At 42.9% G+C, this 19857-nt stretch overlaps 1 long non-coding RNA gene across 2 annotated transcripts in view; it reads right to left on the minus strand.

Annotated features, from left to right (window-relative positions):
- Positions 1-1739: 1739 nt before the first annotated feature.
- Positions 1740-19857, minus strand: part of LOC135260994 (uncharacterized) — a 99741-nt gene continuing 81623 nt past the window's right edge. The window contains exons 3-7 of one of the 2 annotated variants that reach the window (XR_010331802.1): positions 19228-19296; positions 5235-5345; positions 4747-4825; positions 4189-4336; positions 1740-2808 (exon numbers count right to left, since the gene is read on the minus strand). This is a non-coding gene — a long non-coding RNA (uncharacterized LOC135260994). The remainder of the gene's footprint in view (positions 2809-4188; positions 4337-4746; positions 4826-5234; positions 5346-19227; positions 19297-19857) is intronic. The other variant, XR_010331803.1, reaches the window with a different exon arrangement.

A 19857-nucleotide genomic window follows, 5' to 3' on the forward strand; every position in this document is an offset into this window, starting at 1 on the left:
AGAATCGCAGCACAGGTGGCGGTCCCACAGCACCGAAGACAGTAAGCAACATTCCGGATTCCCACAGGTCGCAAAATCCAAATAATTCCACCTGTCTCTGACATACTCAGAGTACTTCTAATGAAGAAATGCTTTACTATTACTAAAATACAATTTTTGTGATAATTCTAAATTCATATCTATTGTCATTTCAAAAAGGCTTAATATACACCTTTTTAAATAGTGTGTACCTACATAATGTAAAATAAAACAATTTGTTTATTTATTTTTTATTTTTATTTTTACACCAGACATTCACATTGTTATGTATGAGATCTTCAGGTCATGTCCTGCAGATTACTGACCAAGGTCAACATACTGCTATGAAACAGCTGATCCTTTTCCCAGGTGATCCAGTTCAGGCATTGTTGGGCCTTGGCCAATCGAGGCGATGATTCATTGAAGTTTTGGAAGTGTTATGCTGTTACATGCCACAGATTTGAGACATGCTGTTCTGAATACGTCCCCCCCCCCCCCCCCCCACACACACACACACACAAGCCACAGCACTCCCAGTTCCCACTGAATGTTCTGCTATGTTCAGCTTCTGTGTGCTATATGCACATTACTGCAGATGTTATGTGATCCACTGCTAGGGCTGAAGTCACAGAATAAATTTGGAAAATAAGCTGGAGGCACTAAATGATGCATGCCTCAACAGTAGAATGTGTCCAAAATTATTTTTACGATGATCAAGGCTTTTATCTGATTACTTACATAAAATACTGTTATAAATAACCAATGTTAGATGTTCTACTTGAAAAGCTGTTTGATGTGTACTATACTCCTTTGTCCCACTGCCACCAAATCGAATGTACTGAAGTGACATGATTCCATTAAATGTGGTGATGTCACCTCCTGGGTTAAAGACAGTTCCCAAATGAGGACACTGAAATTATTGTGTTTCTGGTTAGGAGTTGTGTTTCGTAGTTGAGTTGAATTGAATAAATAAAAAAGAACATACCAATTAGGTTATGTTCTGAAATGTATTTAATGATTTTATGCAGCGTATTTAAGTATTATGTAGAGTTCTGTGATATATGTTCATGTTCACACTATATTGCTGACCTAGAATACACACTGATTCTGGAAAACTGGGGACAAAACTGTCTAATGGCAACATAAACAACATATTTTAATTTTCCATTCTCTAATATCATAATAATATGATATTGCTTCAACCTGACCCTGTTACCAGATACCACACATTTCCTCAAGCTGAACAGTATGTGACGATCTACTCTAAGCCACCTCTCTACAAATACTTCAGCCACACTGGAGAAACAGCACATTCATGGACACTACAGAACTATGTAATAAGTGCACTACATAACAAATGCACTATGTAATTAGAGTGCTAAAGAACACCTACACTATGTAATAAGTGCACTACATAACAAGTCCACTAAGTAAATGCACTATACCATATGTATACTACATACAAGTGCACTCTGGAGAACAAAACTCCCCTGGTCAGCCTGTAAAAGTGAGAGCAGTTTACTTCCATGTTGCTGATTAAACTGAAGCCTTTTATTTTAATGGCTATGTCTCACACAAGGCATTCCCATAAATCATCAGGTGGTTTACAAACTCAGTAAGTAGGCTTCCTGCTATTTCCAAGCTGTACCGCCCCTCGACATACACACACACACACACACACAACCCCTACCCCCTAAATTATTAACAAACCAGCGCCAGCAGGCAGATCTTTGATGATGTTATAAATGCAGAAACTACAAGGTTTTCTCCCAGCTCCAGATTACGGTCCCCTGAATACGAAGAGCCGAGAGCAGACACAGCAACAGAAAGTGCAGACAGCTTCCATTTTCTTCATTATATTCCGGCTATTAATAACACCATTTCTGATGCAAAAGACAGAAAACTAATTTCAGAGATATATGCCTGTGTGATTGTATGAAAAGTCAATGCACATGTGCTTACCAAACCAGTGATCTTTTTATTACAGTACAGTATGGACCTTTATGTCTGCTCTAAGATAATTCTCATACTGTAGGTTCTAAAATATAGTAGATTCATATGCTAAACGCATGCATGCTAAAATGAATAGAGAATTTATTCTCTCTCTAAATGCAACATTTACCTTTTTAACGGATACTATTTATACAGCTCAGCTTCCAATACATTGGCCCAGTCACAATCCATCAGCAACACACTGTCTACATTGAATCCATTTTGCTCAGTCATACACTTCCCAATGCCAATTGTCTTACTCAAGAAAGGAAAGTAACAAATCGTCTAACCAGCTAAGATTTGTATTTGCTCTCTTCTAGTTATTCCATCTCCTAAGCCACTGATCCACATCGCCAACATCTACCCACTGTAGGCTCTGCTCAACGCCTCCTTCTCCTGGAGGTGAAGTGCCCCCATTGACAAACTACCCTCTGGAGATTAGATAATGCTTTAAAGACAGAGAGTGTTTTCATTCACATGATACCGGAGCAGATCATTCAATCACAGGGATGCTGGTTTGCTTTGAGCTGGAGACCAAACACAAGTAGCTCTCTGCCGTATTTTTTATTTTTTTTCAGAGTGAGGACTGGCCCTGCAGACTTTGAGTGAGACACATTTTTTACCCCAGCAGAAATAAGCGTGTGGGTGCATAACTGATTCAATAAAGTCAAATTCAACAAACAGACACCTCATATCATGAACATCTTTACGCGGTCTTTCCCTGGCAGGTTGCGACCACCTAACATCATCCACTCTCGTTTGATGGCAGGAATCCATTTTGGTGCAATGTGTGGAGTCCTGCAACACAGGGAAGCTCAAACTGAGATGCCTTGGGACATTTTCAAAAAGATTATCTGCATCTTAAAGCTTGATTTCTTGCTGGGAAAGCATCAAAATTATATTTTGAAAACAGCTTCCCAGGAGAGTGTTTAGTCATGTTGGGGTTAAAATGTCCAGATGAATTATATACTAGAACGTAATGCATGCGTTTCAGCTTTCATATTTGATGGCAGTCTGAAAAACATGCATTTCACTGTTAGTATTTAAACATTCTCAACAACGTGCATTTCACCTTTTGTATTTCAGCATTCTCAAAAGCATATGAATTTCATCTTTCATATTTAGACATATCCTCAAAAATAAGTGAATTTCAGGTTTTGTATTCAAATATCTTTTGAAAAATGTACAATATTATCTTTAAAGGTTGCATATTTTAGAAATAGGAGTTTATCTAGTTTGGGCATTGATTGTGCAGTGTGGCATGATACTTATGTGCTGGTAAAATATGAACCTGGTTCTACTTCACAGGCTAAATGGTCTATTCAGAACTGACCCTAGTTCCTACATCACATCAGGGCTCCTATGAATATAGCTCCATTTTTAACTATTCCATTTGCATAAATCTGCCCTGGCTCAGCCTCACGAACCAGAGGGGTCACTGTTTTTGTCTGAGCGATTCTTTGGCTTTTGGTTTTAATTTTTTAACATTGACCCATAGATCACCTATTCAAAAAAGGCACAGTGAGGATTTTGGGGAACACCACTGCAATGAAAACTACAGCTTTGAATGAACATTGCCACATCAACAGCCTTGACAGAAAACCATGACATAAGCCTCAAAATATGCAATTCTGGCGGAAGTGGTATTACTGCTCTCTCTAAAAATGTATCTGTCAGAATTTAATTACATTGCCAATGCCCTGGTACATTCAGTTCTTTTTTTAAGACCATAAACGGCATGCAAATGCTGATATCTCTCCAACCAATCAGCTCTTAAATTTATGGAGGAAATTGTACCAGAAATGCGCTCAGTAATTCTATCCACTTTGTCCTTAACCCTGAGCAGCTGACCTAAGGAAGCCTTTATATGATTTCAAGCAGGAGATGTAATATTGTTTATCTCAGGCTGGGAGCCATGCACTCTTTTGAACATAAACTAGCAATGAAATTAACTTAAATAATAAAAAATATATAACCTGAGCAGTTGTTCTTAAAGCTCAATATCTCAACGGATGATTTGTTGCGAGACCAGCATGCTGAAAAGCGATTGGCTTGGCATGTCTCGTGGCACAGTGAAATAAAAGAGGGCAAAGACACGGGCTGCATGTACAGGCCATGCCACAGCATGCATAGGCGTTTCCCACGAGGTCGCTGAGTGACGGCTCTGAAAATATTTACCTTTGCGGAGAGGAGGCCAACCGGAGCAGCCACACTGTGGCTTGCTTACGTGAGCGGCGTGGCGGACTGGGACATCAGCGCCCGAGTCTGCAGCGTCGCAGAGGGAGCACACCCTGTCACAGCTGTCTGCTCCTGGGAACAGACAGTCCTGCTGGGGTGTCAGTCCTGCCAGGCCGCAGTCTGATTTTTTTGTGATCTGCAGCCAATTGAGGCATTGGAAACAAGGTGTACGGACTCTTCGATCTGGGTGGCACCTTCAACAGTTAACAGCGGTTTCCTGTACTCTGCACTGTAGTTTTACATTTTATTACACCAGCAGTAGCTCTGCATAATGGTGCCTATTAAATCATTATACTAAAATTGAGCAAAGATGGGTGACATTGCAGAGCTATAATTTGAGAAAGTAACCTGCAGAGCAAGTGAAAGATTTCAGGTTCAAACTTCATGCTGGATACTACGGAAGTTCACTTTAGCTAGCTGCAAACCTGTATAAATGGGAGATGTTTATCATGCAATTACAAGCCATGTGAACTATAAGTAAATAAAGATGACACATACTGTGTGTATGGCTCCGACTTCCTCAATATGTACCAACTGCTGTAATGATTCCCAGCAGGACTTCCTCATGGTTTAGTTCCTGCAGGAAAAAACAGTGGTGGGATGACATCATGAGTAATTACAGACTCCCTCCCCAGGCTCTGGGAGGCATAGAGAGAAACAGGATCTCCTGGAGAACCTGTGTAAGATCAGGAAGAGCCTACACATGCCCCTCATGCAGGGATATGTGAGAATGGGGTCTTCAGCACTTAAACCCCTAACCTCCCTTCATATCATATAAAAAAGATGATGTCATTATGAAGCGTGTAAAATTGTGTTCCCCTTTCACATTGCAGTTTGTCTTCCTCCCTAATTGGAGTTTGACAGCATGGTGGGGGGGCGGGGGGGGCTTCTGTTTGTGTGTGTGAGAGAGGGGAGGCACCTCTGCTTTCCTTGTACACAAAACCTTTCAGTAGCTGCCGCTGACACATTCGTAACCACACCCACACCTTTTTCCCTCCTGGCGTCTTCCGGCTGCTGATGGCCTCTGAATGTGAAGCAGGTAAGCTAATAGGCGTGCGCTGATTCATGGGAACCCTGCATTCCTTTCTCAAACTCTGCTGCAGGCACAGAATCACAATATGTCTGTCAAGACAAGGATATCCGTCTTACTGAAAACACATTTTTTCTTTAACTTTCATTTCTAGCTGAAACTTGAAAGACCAACAACAATCTAGCCCACACACCCCCACCCTTCCCACACACACACACATACACACATACACACACATGCACATGTGTACACAAACACGCACACGCATACGCACACAGCTGTAAAACGTCATTAATCGTGCTGTGCCATGCGGGATGTTTGTGAATTGGCAGGCAGACCAATATGACTTCATGGTAGCCCGACTAAATCCGCGTGACTATGAGCCTGGAGACTGATGGAAAGAAACTGTGCTAGATTGGTGCCTGAGGGGTTGCAGGTGAAAGCAATCTTTGTAGTGAAACACCGTGAGATCTGTTTCTGCACCCTAAACGCTCCAGACTGCATTTATTTTCATGGGGTGAAGCACAGATTCCTAGTCCCTCAATCACTCCGGCAAACAACTCCTCTGCAGTCTCTTAACAGAAAAAAAACACTTTGCAGTATAATGGAAGGCATTAACATTATATTTGCTTAGCAGATGCTCTTTTACAGGACGAATTACGTGGCTTAAGTAGTTTACATAGCTGATTGTACTTAACACGTTAACCATTTTTACAGCTGCAGAAGAAAAGTTCTTCACGCAAGATCACAAAAGCAGTGCCCCATTTAGGAAGTGAACCTACTGTACAATCAGGAATCTGTGGTTCCTTTACCACTGCACTGACAAAATAAAAAATTTGAGTAAGTCCCAATTAATAATTAAATCACATGCTCTGGTTGGCTTGTTGGTCAGTTCGTGTAGCCTCTTAAAATGTTAAATGTTTCCTCTAGTTGAAAATCTGAAAAGGGAAATGTTCAACAAGAACATGTAAAAGCAGAATTTTTAAAATTGTGGTTTTTGTGGTTGAATTTCTCACCTCCATCCATCCAGCAATGCTGCGTGGTGTCCTTTCTCTCTTTTCATGACTGCATCACTATTTCTCTTGGCCAAGGTGCCCTGATCAGCTGTCGCCATGGCAATGAAGGAAAACGGCGTGATATAACGTGGCTGACAGGGATTCTAAGAGATCATGGCACGGAGGACAGCCATGTCTGGAGGAATGACATGCTTCCCGTCAAACTGCCATAATGACACATTACTCTCCTGAGCCCATAAGCTTTTCAATTGAAGGAACAGTGTGAGTGGTCCATTGTGAAATAATCATCGGCAGCAAAAGACAGATCCACTTATCAACTTCATTCCCAATAGAATCAGCTGGGATTTCAGCTGTGAGATATTTTCCCGATGGTGAGGGGAGGTTGGATTTATGTCACAAGGAAATGAAAAAGCAAGTTGAACTGACAAACAATTGGTGGCTCAATTCCATTCATTCATTGCTGACTGAATTCATTATTCAAATAAACTGTTTTTATCACATCTGTGAATATCTTCCTCTGTCAATTACATCAATTGACAAACTTCACATAATGCAGTTTGTATGACATTCAAACGCAAACAAAATATCCAGCCCTATTCATATTTCTGCAGAAACATGGCACACAGTAATTGATGTGTGCATACACAGTTATATGGCATTTTTACTACTTATTATAGAAATGCACTTCCCTTAAAAATATAAATAAAAAATATATTACAGTTTATGAGAGAGCACTTTGGCCTGGATTGAATTCAAACAATATCTGTCCTCAACTTTCGATCACAATTAAATGCAAGTGTTGTTTTGGTGATTGTTGCACAGATACATTTTTTGGCAAACCATGTTTGCAAAGCTAATTTTCCAACAAGGTAATTGGTAATCTTTAAGGTAAATTGCATTCTTAAATTTAACTGAGAGTGAAAATTAAGAACAAATGTTGACTGAATACAAGCATTTGTGCAACCGTAAGTCTTTAAATGATTTGAGTAACCCGAGAAGCAAGATGTTTGAATGATGTGGCTGCTGTATTAGTGTATACTGTTTCCCCAGCCTACATTAGTATAGTGTCACCACAAAGGTATACTTACTGTAATTACATCTACATCCCTTTTGATGTGTAGTAACTATAATCTGAAGCTTAGGTGTTTTATTAATTTTAAACTTCATTTGATTATGTTTTCTTAACATTTTAAGGAGATTTTGAGTATGCATCATATATTCTGGTAAGGGTCAACGTTCACAACAGCCAGTCCATCATGTTTGAACTGGCTAATTAAATAGGTCTTTTTATGGGATATGACATCACTGGCTCAAAATCATCACTGTCAGATTCCTTTACACATTGTCTGTTAGGCTAGCATGCGCATGAACAGGGAACCATCAATCTTAAGACGAAAGCATTTGAGGAAAATATGAAGAGGGAATAATTATCTCAGCTGAAATATAAGACTTTGACAGGAGGTGGAAATGAGTGCCTATGGCTTTCGGTTTGAGTTATAGTTTGGATATTATACCTGGCTCACATGACAGGTAATAGAAATGGACATTCTTGGAAAAAAACATTCCAACTTGAGAGCTGATAATGAAAAAGGCAGATATATTTTTCTAATAATATTGGTTTTGTAAAAATAGGTTGTATCATGGTATTTTTTAATGATATATGTAATGTGGATCTGTCTTTATGTTCACTAAATGAAACTGGACCACCATGCCCAATCTCAACGTGCACAGGTCATTACTATTAGTACAAATACAATGCATGTAATTTATCATTTGGTCCCTAGTTTAAAGAAAAATTCAACACTCAGCTGAAAACCAACAATACACCTACAACTAGAGTATTTGTCTCACCTCTGACTCGCAGTTTTGGTAACTGTAAGGATATCTCTATATAAAATGTAAAAGTGTAAAATGTATAAAGTAGTCAGTTTAGGACAGATGGTGTGCTTGGGTAGTCAGCACACAGTAAAGTCTTCCAGCATTTACAGTTCTGTAAATATACCTGTAAAAGCAGGAACTGTGCTGAATTTGAGAAAGTCAGGGGATATTATAAATGTTGCTGATGTACTCAGGTAATGAGTTATTCCGTGGAAATGATCATGTGCTCTACAGAACTGAGAGATGCTTAACTGAGAAACCAGGACTTTCTGAATTAGCCTGTACTTGAAATACAACATTTTTGGAGGGGTTTTGTAACATTTGCCAGGAAATCTTTGTATTTGGGTCCAGCAATAACACTTTCAAGAAGTGTCATTTCATGTCACAGCCTGTTACAGGAAAATACAAGTAGTGGGTTTGTCTCTGTGTAGGTGTAGATTATTGCTTCATTAACAGTATAATGTTACCTGATTAATAGTAAACAGGTGATCAGCCATCTCATCTCTCATATCTTGGTACCCTGAGCAGTAGCTGTTGTCAAACATATTTTCTGCTTATTTGCTTCATTGCCAAGTCGATACGTCTCTGATGAAAATCTATGTTAGGATAAAACTGGAGCAGCTTGATCAGGAGAGGAACAGATGTACTTAAATACTGAAGCAAGACCTGGAGTGGTGCTTATTCAGGACCTATGACACATAAACGCCTGTTTTAGTCACCAGGACTCAGCCTGTCGTGTTGCAATAATGCAGGTGCACGAAATCCAGTCTAATCTGAAGTTTGCATCGATAGGCCCTGCCCATTCGGTGAAGCCTGCCTTAGTGATTTGTGGAATTTGCCAGTTTTATGTCTTAAAGCACTCAACAGAAGCAGCTGCTTTTCTGGAATGTACAGAGGATAAACTCACTTTGTCAAATAAATCAGATGTGAGAATGATGACTCTCACCCCCCCCCCCCCCCCACACACACACACAGACTGTTTTAAAACGATCTAGCAGAATGCAGAAAAACATGGTGTCAAATCCATAACAAACTGCAGTATTGAAAATGTCAAAGCCCTAACAAAGTGCAGTGTGCAAAAGTGCATCTCTGGCCCAGTGCAGTCCTTCTGGAAACTGCTTTGGTCTTAAGTGTCAGCAAGTAATTAATAGCCATTGTACCATTTGCATGGTTTAATGATGTTTAAAGGTTACATTTGCTAACTGAAAACAAGGTTATTCAGATGAGGCTTCTGAACGTGTTCGTCTTTGTGAAAGCCAAATTGTTTCACAGTAAGAGCTGATAAAACCCAGAAGAGCACTCTTTCTTTCAAGTGAAGACTAGAAAACCAGCCAATGTTATTGTCACGGCAGTATGTGTAACAGAGGGATGCTTGTTAAAGGAGTACCATGGTGGTTGAACGTGACACTTCCCAGTTGTCTTCAGGCAACAACAAAACAAATGTGCATAATTTTTTAATTCTTCAGTCATTTCAATGCACTTTAAAACGTATTTTTCTAAGCCTAAATTTCCCACGATAAAAATTCACCCGAATGATTGACAGACCGTGTCCCGTTTCCATAGCTACCCCCTTGATATGCGCTCTCTTTGGGAGACTGAATTTTCACAAGCTAGCTAGCTTAGTAGGGCTAGTATATCAAGTATCGGTAGATAGCTAAGGTAAGGACGTTGACTTATATCCAATTATAATTTTTGATATCTAGCTAGCCAAGTTAAGATAAAAGCACAACTATAATGTCCTCATAAAAGCAAACTAGCAAGCTAACGTTATCGATAACATTGTCTTATGAAAGCAAACCTCCTAGCTAGCTAACGTTAGCTAGCTAGCTAAATGAATATAACCAGAAATAATCTAAAGGTACTCTAATTTAAGTGAACCTAACGTTAGTCAAATATTTGCATTGTCTGAACAGCAGGACGGTGTGTGCTGTCAGATTTCTTTACGGGGCGTGGAAATGGGAGTAGTTACTGTATTAGTGACGTAGCAAAATTACAACTTTCTCAACCGGTTGAAAATAGGACGATGAATTTAAAACGCATATTTCTCCAAAAATACAGAACGGACATATTTAATACTTTGCTCATTGTGTTTCTTCAATGCCTCTTGTGCAAATAGCACATAAAACCGAGAAAGTGTGAAAATCACCATGGTACTCCTTTAAAGGTATTAAACCATGCCCTCAGTCTTCACACAACATCGAAAAAATATAACTATCTCTCTGAGCTAAAGACCAGTGTCACCAAGCAAAGTAACCAACAGTTCTCTTGTTCTTACGCAGGGGGGCAACGTCTTCTTTAGTGCGCTGTTATGCGTTCGCTCATGGGTGAATGTGGTTGCGTGCATTTGTGGGGCTCAGTGGCGAGCTCTCGAAATAATCAGCACAAATCTTGTCGGGTTACTTGGAACCGGTTCACCTGTGAGCTTCATTAAGCGTGCATCAGGCTGCCGACGGGGGAAAGGAGACCCTGGCGTGACAAACAGCTGGCCTGACCGGCAGTGGAAGTGACAGGTTCAATAAGCGGAGAGGCGGCGTGGCGGGGGCCCGTTAATGCGCCGAAATGCGCATCCATTCCCCTCGGAGGGTAACGAGGCCAGGCGGCGTCTCCCGACCCCCTGCTCCGTCTGACGAGCAAGCGTGCACGTGCACGTGCACGTGCGCAAGATCACGGCTGCCGTAGCGCTGCATGGTCCGGCGACATGCTCTCTAAAACACACGCCTGAGCACAGGGGGCCAGCTCCGCTCAGCGCAGCCCCCCCCAAACCACCACCCCTGCCCCCTCACCCCCACCCCCAGGCACTGGCTGGCACTGTGCCACTTTACAGTTATTAACTCCAGCATACACAGAAGGCCAACTAAAGCTGAAAAAATGAGATGTGCTTCATCTAATGATTTCAATTGATGTGTTTATCGCATTTGAACAGTTTAATAAAGGATTTATATTTCTGACATGGGTAGGTTACCTTTCTACTTTTCTTTGATGTATATATCTGAAAAAGGCTCAAAATAAATGTAAAGTTCTTCAAAACATTTTGTTTTTTTATGAACCTCAGAGGAGGTGCATGATTGGGTATTGGGTTTTGGGGGTTTCCTGGGGTTTATTGAGTTTATTGAATTTATGAGTCATTTCTACAGAGAAAAGAGGGAATTTCGGAATATTCTAGAATGGCCTGTTTAGAATACGGCATAAAGCTGAGCTGGTGATCCCCGCTGGTCGAAGGCGCAGGTATTTTGGGGCTTGTTGGCGAGTCGGGGCACGCAGTGGGCCCTCCCGCCTGTTTCCACAGAAGTGGCTTTGACATGCTAAGCGGCTTTGCCAGGCCGACGGGAGCACGGAAAACTGGTTCCACTAGTCAGTCGTGTTGCAGAGCGCGAGAGAGAGAGAGTGAGTCATGTCCTACTGCCCTTTGCCCCCCCCCACATCAACAGGCCCCGCCCATCAAACCTTATCAGTCACTTCATCTGTCACATCCTGCCTGCATTTGTGTGTGTGCTTGTGTGTTTATGTGTGTGTGTGTGTGTGTGTGTGCATGCTTGTGTGTAGTGTGTATGTGTATATGTTTGTATGTGTGTATGTCTGTGTGTGTCAGTGTGGGATTGAGACCGTAGGGACATTGGAGAGTGGGGGTGGGGTGAAGCCCAGGAGGCGTGGCTCCTCGTGGTTCATCGCCCATTTCCTAGAGGCCATTACTCTGTAAGTTGTCACCTTGGCATATTGGATGCTTGTTGAAGCACTGCAGTCTCCTCCAGAGAGAATGTCACCCTGAGCCCTGGGCAGTTTGGACAAACAGAGTATACACTGATACATGATAAAGCATGCCAGAAAAAGCTACTATAGTTTTAATATCATCATTTGGATTAAAGGCTCCGGTCAGAGAAATGATGAGCCTTCATTATTCACAGTATCATCCCTACACCTGCAGCTCAGGAAGCCATTAGCCTCAGAGAATGAAGCCATGATGAAGGTGGTCTTCAGATTAAAGACTGAACAACCACAGTAAAATTCAGCGGGGCTGTGGTACTCTGTTTGAGAGAGGATGGATACTATCTTATTGGTGGAGGGGATGGGATGTGCCCATAAAGTGTGCCAGTGGCAAGGCGAGGGGGAGGTGGGGGGTGGTTGGTGTAGGTGGTCTTGGCAGCATTACAGAAAGACCTCTCAGTGATCATCATGAGCAACAATATCCTCCTAAATGTTGACTGAAATGCAGTTGCATATACCAGCTCTCACAGATAGTCACATACTTCAGCCTCTTCATGTTCAATGCTTGCAGGAATTCAGAAAAATTGATAAACTTAACTGTTAATCACCAGCCCTGTTTCACACCTTGTAAACCCACACAAATCATTTCAATGTGTAGAACTAACATGGAGTTCTGTTTAATTGCTGCATGCTTGCAAAACTAGTCAAAGAATGACTGGGAATGTATTTAGGTAGACTCTGAATGAATACTGTGCATGAGCCTCTTTTTTGGGAAATATGCTCTTACAGGCATATAAACTGAACTAATGACTTGCTTCCATGTAGTCGAGACAAGAATGACATGTATGGCTTTTGGACAGATGGCTTACGTATGTTTTTTCACTGATTCTATAAAATATGAAACTAACAAAAATAAAAAAACACTGAATATACCATGCAAAAAAGGGATTCTTTTTTGAGCAAAGATTAAAAGGTGTATATGTACGAAAACATAATAATAGTCAGCATTAGTTTGTAAAATGATAATTAGCTTGGAGGAGCAAACTTACAGCTAGATGATCTCTGGCACTACAGAGCCACACCTGCAGAAATCACAAGAGTCTTATTCTGAGCACACACACACCACACAGTACAGCCAGGTACAGGTGACTGACTCACTCCCCACGTTTCCACATGTTTACATCTCCACAGATTTGTGTTTTGCAGGGCTCGATAGATTCTGATAGGAAGAACACACACAAACACGCACAACACGCACACACACACAAACAAAATGATACCAGTCTGTTCCAGTCTGTTGGTAAAACACAGTCATGCACGAGTCACCAGACAGCTGGTTCTAACCTCTGACTTCCTGTTTTGTGCACTGTCTCAGGTCAGCCTTCTACTCCAGGTGCGCTGTGATTAAACAGGATGAGTAATGTTCAATACCAAACCCACTGTGTCCTCCCACACATAGTGCAGCGCAATCCTAGGCTGGTTTTCACTGAGCTCACACATAAGATTTATACTACTACTGATAATAATGATAATAATGATAATAATAATAATAATAATAATAATAATAATAATAATAATACATTCTGTACTCAAGGATGGATTCAAGTTTTTGAAATCTTGTTGAACTACATCATATCTGCCATGATTAAGGGTTTACATTGAAAATGCTTGAGTGCTAGAGTTTCTGGTAGGAGGGTCCCACGGTAAGCTGAAGACATAGACTATGATGAATCTGATGAAGGCCATGGTGCCATGGCCAAAACGTTTTAAGTATTGAAAAGATTATATGTTTCCTAAGAGCGAGCACTGCGCCTTTTCATGCTCCTTTAAAATATGTTTTGAGGGCAGCACGTTGTCCCTAGCTTGGCTCTCAGCTCAGACCTCTAACTCCCTCTGAACAGTCTGATCAGGTCATTCCCCACAGACAGGCTGAACCGGACGGTCTTCAGCTTCGGTTTTCCTTTCAGAGAGTATTCTCTGTTCAGCGACCAAAGTGTTTGTCCTGAGGGTCCAGAGGACTAACACAACAACAAAATAAAGCATCCCATAATATTCTCAAATAAATGCAGAATTGTCAAGTTGCATTATAATAAAACAAACACTTTAAGATCATAGGAACCAATATTTACTTGAGTCTATTTGATCACTGCATAATTCCTTTAATTGCAATGATATGAACTTTTTATTTATACTGGACAGTTTAAAAAAAAATTAAAAACATTTATGTTCAGTGTATTACACAACTTTCCATTCTTGTCAATGCATTGTGCAGTGGTTGGAGTAGTTGTTAGTGTACTGGTTTGAGTAGTGATTAGTGGTTAGAGTAGCGATTAGTGTAGCAGTTGTAGTGGCTAATGTAACCACTGGAGCACTAGTCACAATAGCAGTTAGAGTAGTGGTTAGAGAAGTGGCTAGTCTAGTGGTGAGAGCAGTGGTTTGTGTAGTAGTTGATGTAATATTTAATTGCAGCTTGTTCTGCTCACTGTGATTGTGGAACAAAAGGAAAATTAAATATCCCCCCCCTCAAAAAAAAAAAAGAGGTCGAATTGATATATTTGCTCCTTCATATTTGACTGCATCTATGTACATCCTGCCAACGTTTCAGTCAGAATGTAGAAAGCAGGAGCTCCAGGCCACGTAGCTCCAGACCAGCGCTGTTAATTAAAATCATTTTCATCACTGTTGTTTCGTGCTTGCCGGAGGTAGGATTAAAGCAACACGCTTCTGGGTCCTCAGGGCAGAGGCTTCTGGCTCCATATTTCTACACATTCAGTGGAAACAGGGCCATCGCTGCCAAACTAAAGACGCCAGCAAGTTCAATATAATGGCGCTGCTGCAGGAAAGAGGTTTTATCACAAGATATTTTTAATCTACTATGTCATATCACCATATGTGAGTTTATGTATGTGTGACGCCTTAACATTCATGGTTCGTTTACCATTGTCTGGCGTTTGCTTTTGTTTAAAAATCATGTCAAAATAGAAAACAAAACCTATAAACTGAAGACTATCACAGGTCTATCACAGGTCAAAGTTTCTTATGAACTATTTGTTCAGCTGAATAAAAAAAGATTTCCTGAACACTTTCATTTGGAATATACAATAAATCTATCAAAAGACCCTTTCACCTTATTGACTTTCATGGGAAAATACACTCTTAATACTAGCACTTTGAAAATGAAAACAGGATTTTAAAAAATGAAATAGAAAAGGAGACAGAACTGCACATTAGTCTTGTAATACCATCATTGGTGCTATTGATATATTAATGTATCGCTGCTTATACTAAATTATAATAGATGAAATTCCAAATGTAATTCAAAACAACAACAAAAACATTCTCCAGTGTCACGAGTAGCCGCCACAAAAGAGGAATAAGAAAGCATGAATCATCTCAGGCAACACACAGGAATCTTCTTTACATATTGGCACTGCTACATGAACTCTGGAGCATAAATCTCTCTGTAATTACCTGTCTTTGTGCTGTCAGATGAAAGGCCTCCCGGCACTTGCGTGTAACTGAGAGCAAAGATGAGCGCAAACATGGCTGACAACTGTCTTGAAATATGCTCCGGTGCCCTATTTCGCAACGTTCGCCGCTCTTTAACCGGATCGTGACCGTGGCCCGGCAGGGAGAGCCGGGCCGGAGGTCGCTGAGCAATGGCCAGCGATCTCTGCGAGCCGCCGCATTCCGAACCGCGCCCAGCAGTGCGCCCGAGCGGCGTTCAGACCGAACCGCGCCCAGCAGTGCGCCCGAGCGGCGTTCGGACCGAACCGCGCCCAGCAGTGCGCCCAAGCGGCGTTCGGACCGAACCGCGCCCAGCAGTGCGCCCGAGCGGCGTTCGGACCGAACCGCGTCCAGCAGTGCGCCCAAGCGGCGTTCGGACCGAACCGCGTCCAGCAGTGCGCCCGAGCGGCGTGCGGACCGAACCGCGCCCAGCAGTGCGCCCGAGCGGCGTTCGGACCGAACCGCGCCCAGTAGTGCGCCCGAGCGGCGTTCGGACCGAACCGCGCCCAGCAGTGCGCCCAAGCGGCGTTCGGACCGAACCGCGTCCAGCAGTGCGCCCAAGCGGCGTGCGGACCGAACCGCGTCCAGCAGTGCGCCCGAGCGGCGTGCGGACCGAACCGCGACCAGCAGTGCGCCCGAGCGGACCGAACCGCGTCCAGCAGTGCGCCCGAGCGGCGTTCGGACCGAACCGCGCCCAGCAGTGCGCCCGAGCGGCGTTCGGACCGAACCGCGCCCAGCAGTGCGCCCAAGCGGCGTTCGGACCGAACCGCGTCCAGCAGTGCGCCCAAGCGGCGTTCGGACCGAACCGCGTCCAGCAGTGCGCCCAAGCGGCGTTCGGACCGAACCGCGCCCAGCAGTGCGCCCAAGCGGCATTCGGGCGGCGAACGCCACAGAGCATGTGGGATGTACGGCCATTCACAAAGCGCTGAACAAACAGCGCTGTGGACTGCTAAATGATTCCTGTCATCCCAGAGCAAACACTCACCGACTGGAGAAACTAAACCACACAGTTAATGACAGCCCGATCTCCTGACACGTTTTACAACTGCACTGTAAAAGATCTGCGTTTAAAAAAAGAGAAAAGATCGCAGCACACTCAGAGACCTATTTGAAGCTTAGGAATTGGATGTCAGCCATGGATTTATTTCAGAGAAGGCAAAGAGAAAGAAAGAGCACCGGATCCCAGCAGAAGAGCCTGAAGCCCTGTGTGATGTAGAGGCTCCACGGCAATGGAACAGAACATCAGAGGAAAGCAGGTGTGCTGCTCTTGGATTCAAATATAATCACATCACAGGTGCTACGATCATTCATTAGCTCAAACTCATTTGAGCTTTCACTTAATCTATCGTTGTAGGAAATCTATTGTTTTGGGGGGAAATATAGGGGCCACTGAAGTGACCCTCAGGTATTTTCAGTCTATGCCTAAATGTTCCACCAGGGGAAAGTTCCACCCTTTCAAAAGGAATATATCATTTTATCAACTATATTTAACTGACCCATAAATCTGTTTTTAAATTCCCTTCCATTTAGAATAACCGGGGAAGGCTGGATTCACGTAGGCTGTTAAGCACCACCATCCCTTGCATGGCGTTACATTTATCCCAAAAGTGTAATTGGCCCAACTCCCGCGACTCCTGGCTCAGTTAGCGGCCGTCCCCAGGGCCCGGCGGGAGGAGAAATCAGAATCCTCTCAGGGTCTGAGAGGGGAAGAGAGGCCTGCTGTCAGATATTAGCCCAAAAGCACAGGGAGGGTCTGCTCTGTACCGCAGCCCTAACAACCCACAATGCAATGCGCTGAGCCTGATGCAGCTAAGAGAAGACAGGACAAAGGCTTCACAGACAGTGAAACAGAAGGCCGACTCCCTGTTTTACCTGCAGCTATATATACGGGGAAGGGGTGGGGACTATGGGGGGTTATTGGGGGGGGGGGGCAAAGGGGAACCAGAGCATAATCAAGTGTTGAGCTCCAGCTGGCTCAGCCACAGGGCATGAGACTGGAACAGTAGCAGAAATACCTGCTGGCAGGCCTCTCCCCCAGCGACTGAATAACTCTCCACCACACAACCCCCCACCCTTATTCCCTGCTCTTCCAAACCCCCCTGCAGACCTCTCCCGCAGCGACTGTATAACCCTCCACCCCACAACTCCCCCTAATGCTGCGCTACCAAAACAAAGAAGCTGAAAATGTCAGAACCCCCCCTCCCCCTCCACGACAGTCTGTATGTTTGGTATGGGGAAGTAGCCACTATGCAGGCCCTGTTCTCATACCTCTCATATTTACATCTCTGCCCTTCTCAAGCCTCCATGTCCCGCAAGTGATTAAGGAGGTTTTACTGTTACCGGGACCAAAGAGGAAGAGATTAACACTCAAATCTTATGGTTTCAGTGGCCACACAGACTGACATGTTAATGTTTCGCAGACCGGCTCCCATCTCAGCAGTATCAGGCAGAGAGAAAAATGTCCAGTGTTAATTTAGCCTGACAGAACATCAAATGCACTCTATCAGAGCAGAATCTACTCTATCAGTAGAGTTGATTTGACACTGAACATTTGCTGTGATAGATGCCTGAAGCTTAAGGGATATAGATTATGATGAATAGACGAAGCGTACGTTTTGGCAGCTGCTGGTAGATAGTGAGGTTAGGAGCTATATATTATGTTGTCATGGAGCAAAAGATGAGGTGGTGGCATTTTGCAGGGACCTCTGGTTCCTTGGAGATCCTCCCTTGCCAGGAATGAGACAGGTTATGGCCTGGGCTCACGGTGCCTTGGGCACCTCAGGAGGGGGCTTAAAATTTCAGGTGAGGAGGTTGAAATGTCCCTTGGGCATAGAAACCTTTTAATCACGCCCTGACCAACAAAAACCATGGAAGATCTTCTACATACCAAAGGATTCTTTTTGTTTACAGAAACTCCGCAAATCAGAATGCATAGGGGGCAGTGGGTGGGGTGGTTAGAGAATGTGCTTTGAACAGGGAGACTGCAGGTATAAAACCAATTGGGGCACTTCTATCTCAGTAAAGTGCAAAAACTGACTGTTTCAATGACTATCCACCTGTGTGCATGAATTACATGTGAAAATGTGTGGTCTGGATTAACTCAGTGTGTTCACTTTATTACTTATATACATAAATGGCTCTAAGTGTGGCTCTGAACTTAAGAAATTAAATGATACACAAAAAAGTTCAGTTTACAGTACATCGAAGCTTCAAGATGAAGTATTGAAATTTATTTGTTTTAAACTAATTCACTTTTCGGGATAAAAGCTTGCATACTCATGATGTATAAATATTTTAGTCAAAAGTGTGCAGGCATAATTGCATAACAGCCCTCACACTCACATTGATTTGTTTTCCTTAGAAATATCAGGTTTTTTATCTTGTGTGTCAGGCACAGGCATTTGCATAATACAAGATGGAATATTAATCATAATTTTCATAAGTATCATGACCCGTCTTGTTAAAGGCATAGTGTGATGGTGTAATATTTTATTATATTTTGTCTCAGGATCTTCCCATAGTTTCAGCCTGCAGTTCCAAGCTTCTAGAACACCCCTTCATTCTCTCACACTCCCATGTGTAAAAGCAGGTGTGTGTGTGTGTAAATGCAGGAGATGTGTGTGTATAAAAGCAGGCAGCTGTTACAGGACAGTCCTCCAGTGCAGAGGAACATCCAAACACACTAACCTGCAACACATCTATGGTTACCAGTAATCCCACCCACCACTCATCTGAAATAGTATCACAGGAACTCCCTTGGTACATTCATTTAAAAATATCTTAGCCAAGAGGAGATGGAGCCTGCAGTTTGGTCACACATAGGGTCTCGGGGAAATGGTACTCTACCTACAAAACTGCTTCCTCTGCTGGGTGCAGTACTGATGCAGCTGGTCCTGTGTCTTCTCTCCCTGGTCCCTGCGGAGGACACCACAGGGAATCTCACAGCACTGTCAGACCAACACGAAGGACTTCCCTCTCTAGCCCAGCATTGCATAGACAGTGAGTCCTGGGGAAAAGTGCATATCTCAGTTTCCACTGCAAAAACGAGCACTTACTCCACACAGGGGCCGCCCCTCCTGCACGCCAGGATTTTAAGCATGGCATACCCTGAAAGATTGAGGAATGTATAACCAGCAAACTGCCAGGTCACCTCATTGTTCTTGTGTGTGCACAAACAGTGCGTTGTGATCACAGAGGTCATGCTTGAACTGGCGTCTGCAAAAAAAAATCTTTGGCCGTAAGAATGGACCGGCTTTAACTGACAGCTGCATGCATTTTACAGTTTCAACATTTTTTTTGTATCAACATTCTTTGCTGTTTACTGAAATTTGTTTAATTTTCTCTCTGTCTGTCTCTACGTGTCTTTCTTTTGGAAAATGCAGACACATTAGTCATCACACTATTCAAGTTAATGTTCAGAAAGAATTCCGCTGTCTCAATGCAAAGTATAGTGCAGTGCCATATTCAAATAATTGA

The sequence above is a fragment of the Anguilla rostrata genome, chromosome 8 (genome assembly GCF_018555375.3).
Source record: "Anguilla rostrata isolate EN2019 chromosome 8, ASM1855537v3, whole genome shotgun sequence".
NCBI classification, from domain to species: domain Eukaryota; kingdom Metazoa; phylum Chordata; class Actinopteri; order Anguilliformes; family Anguillidae; genus Anguilla; species Anguilla rostrata.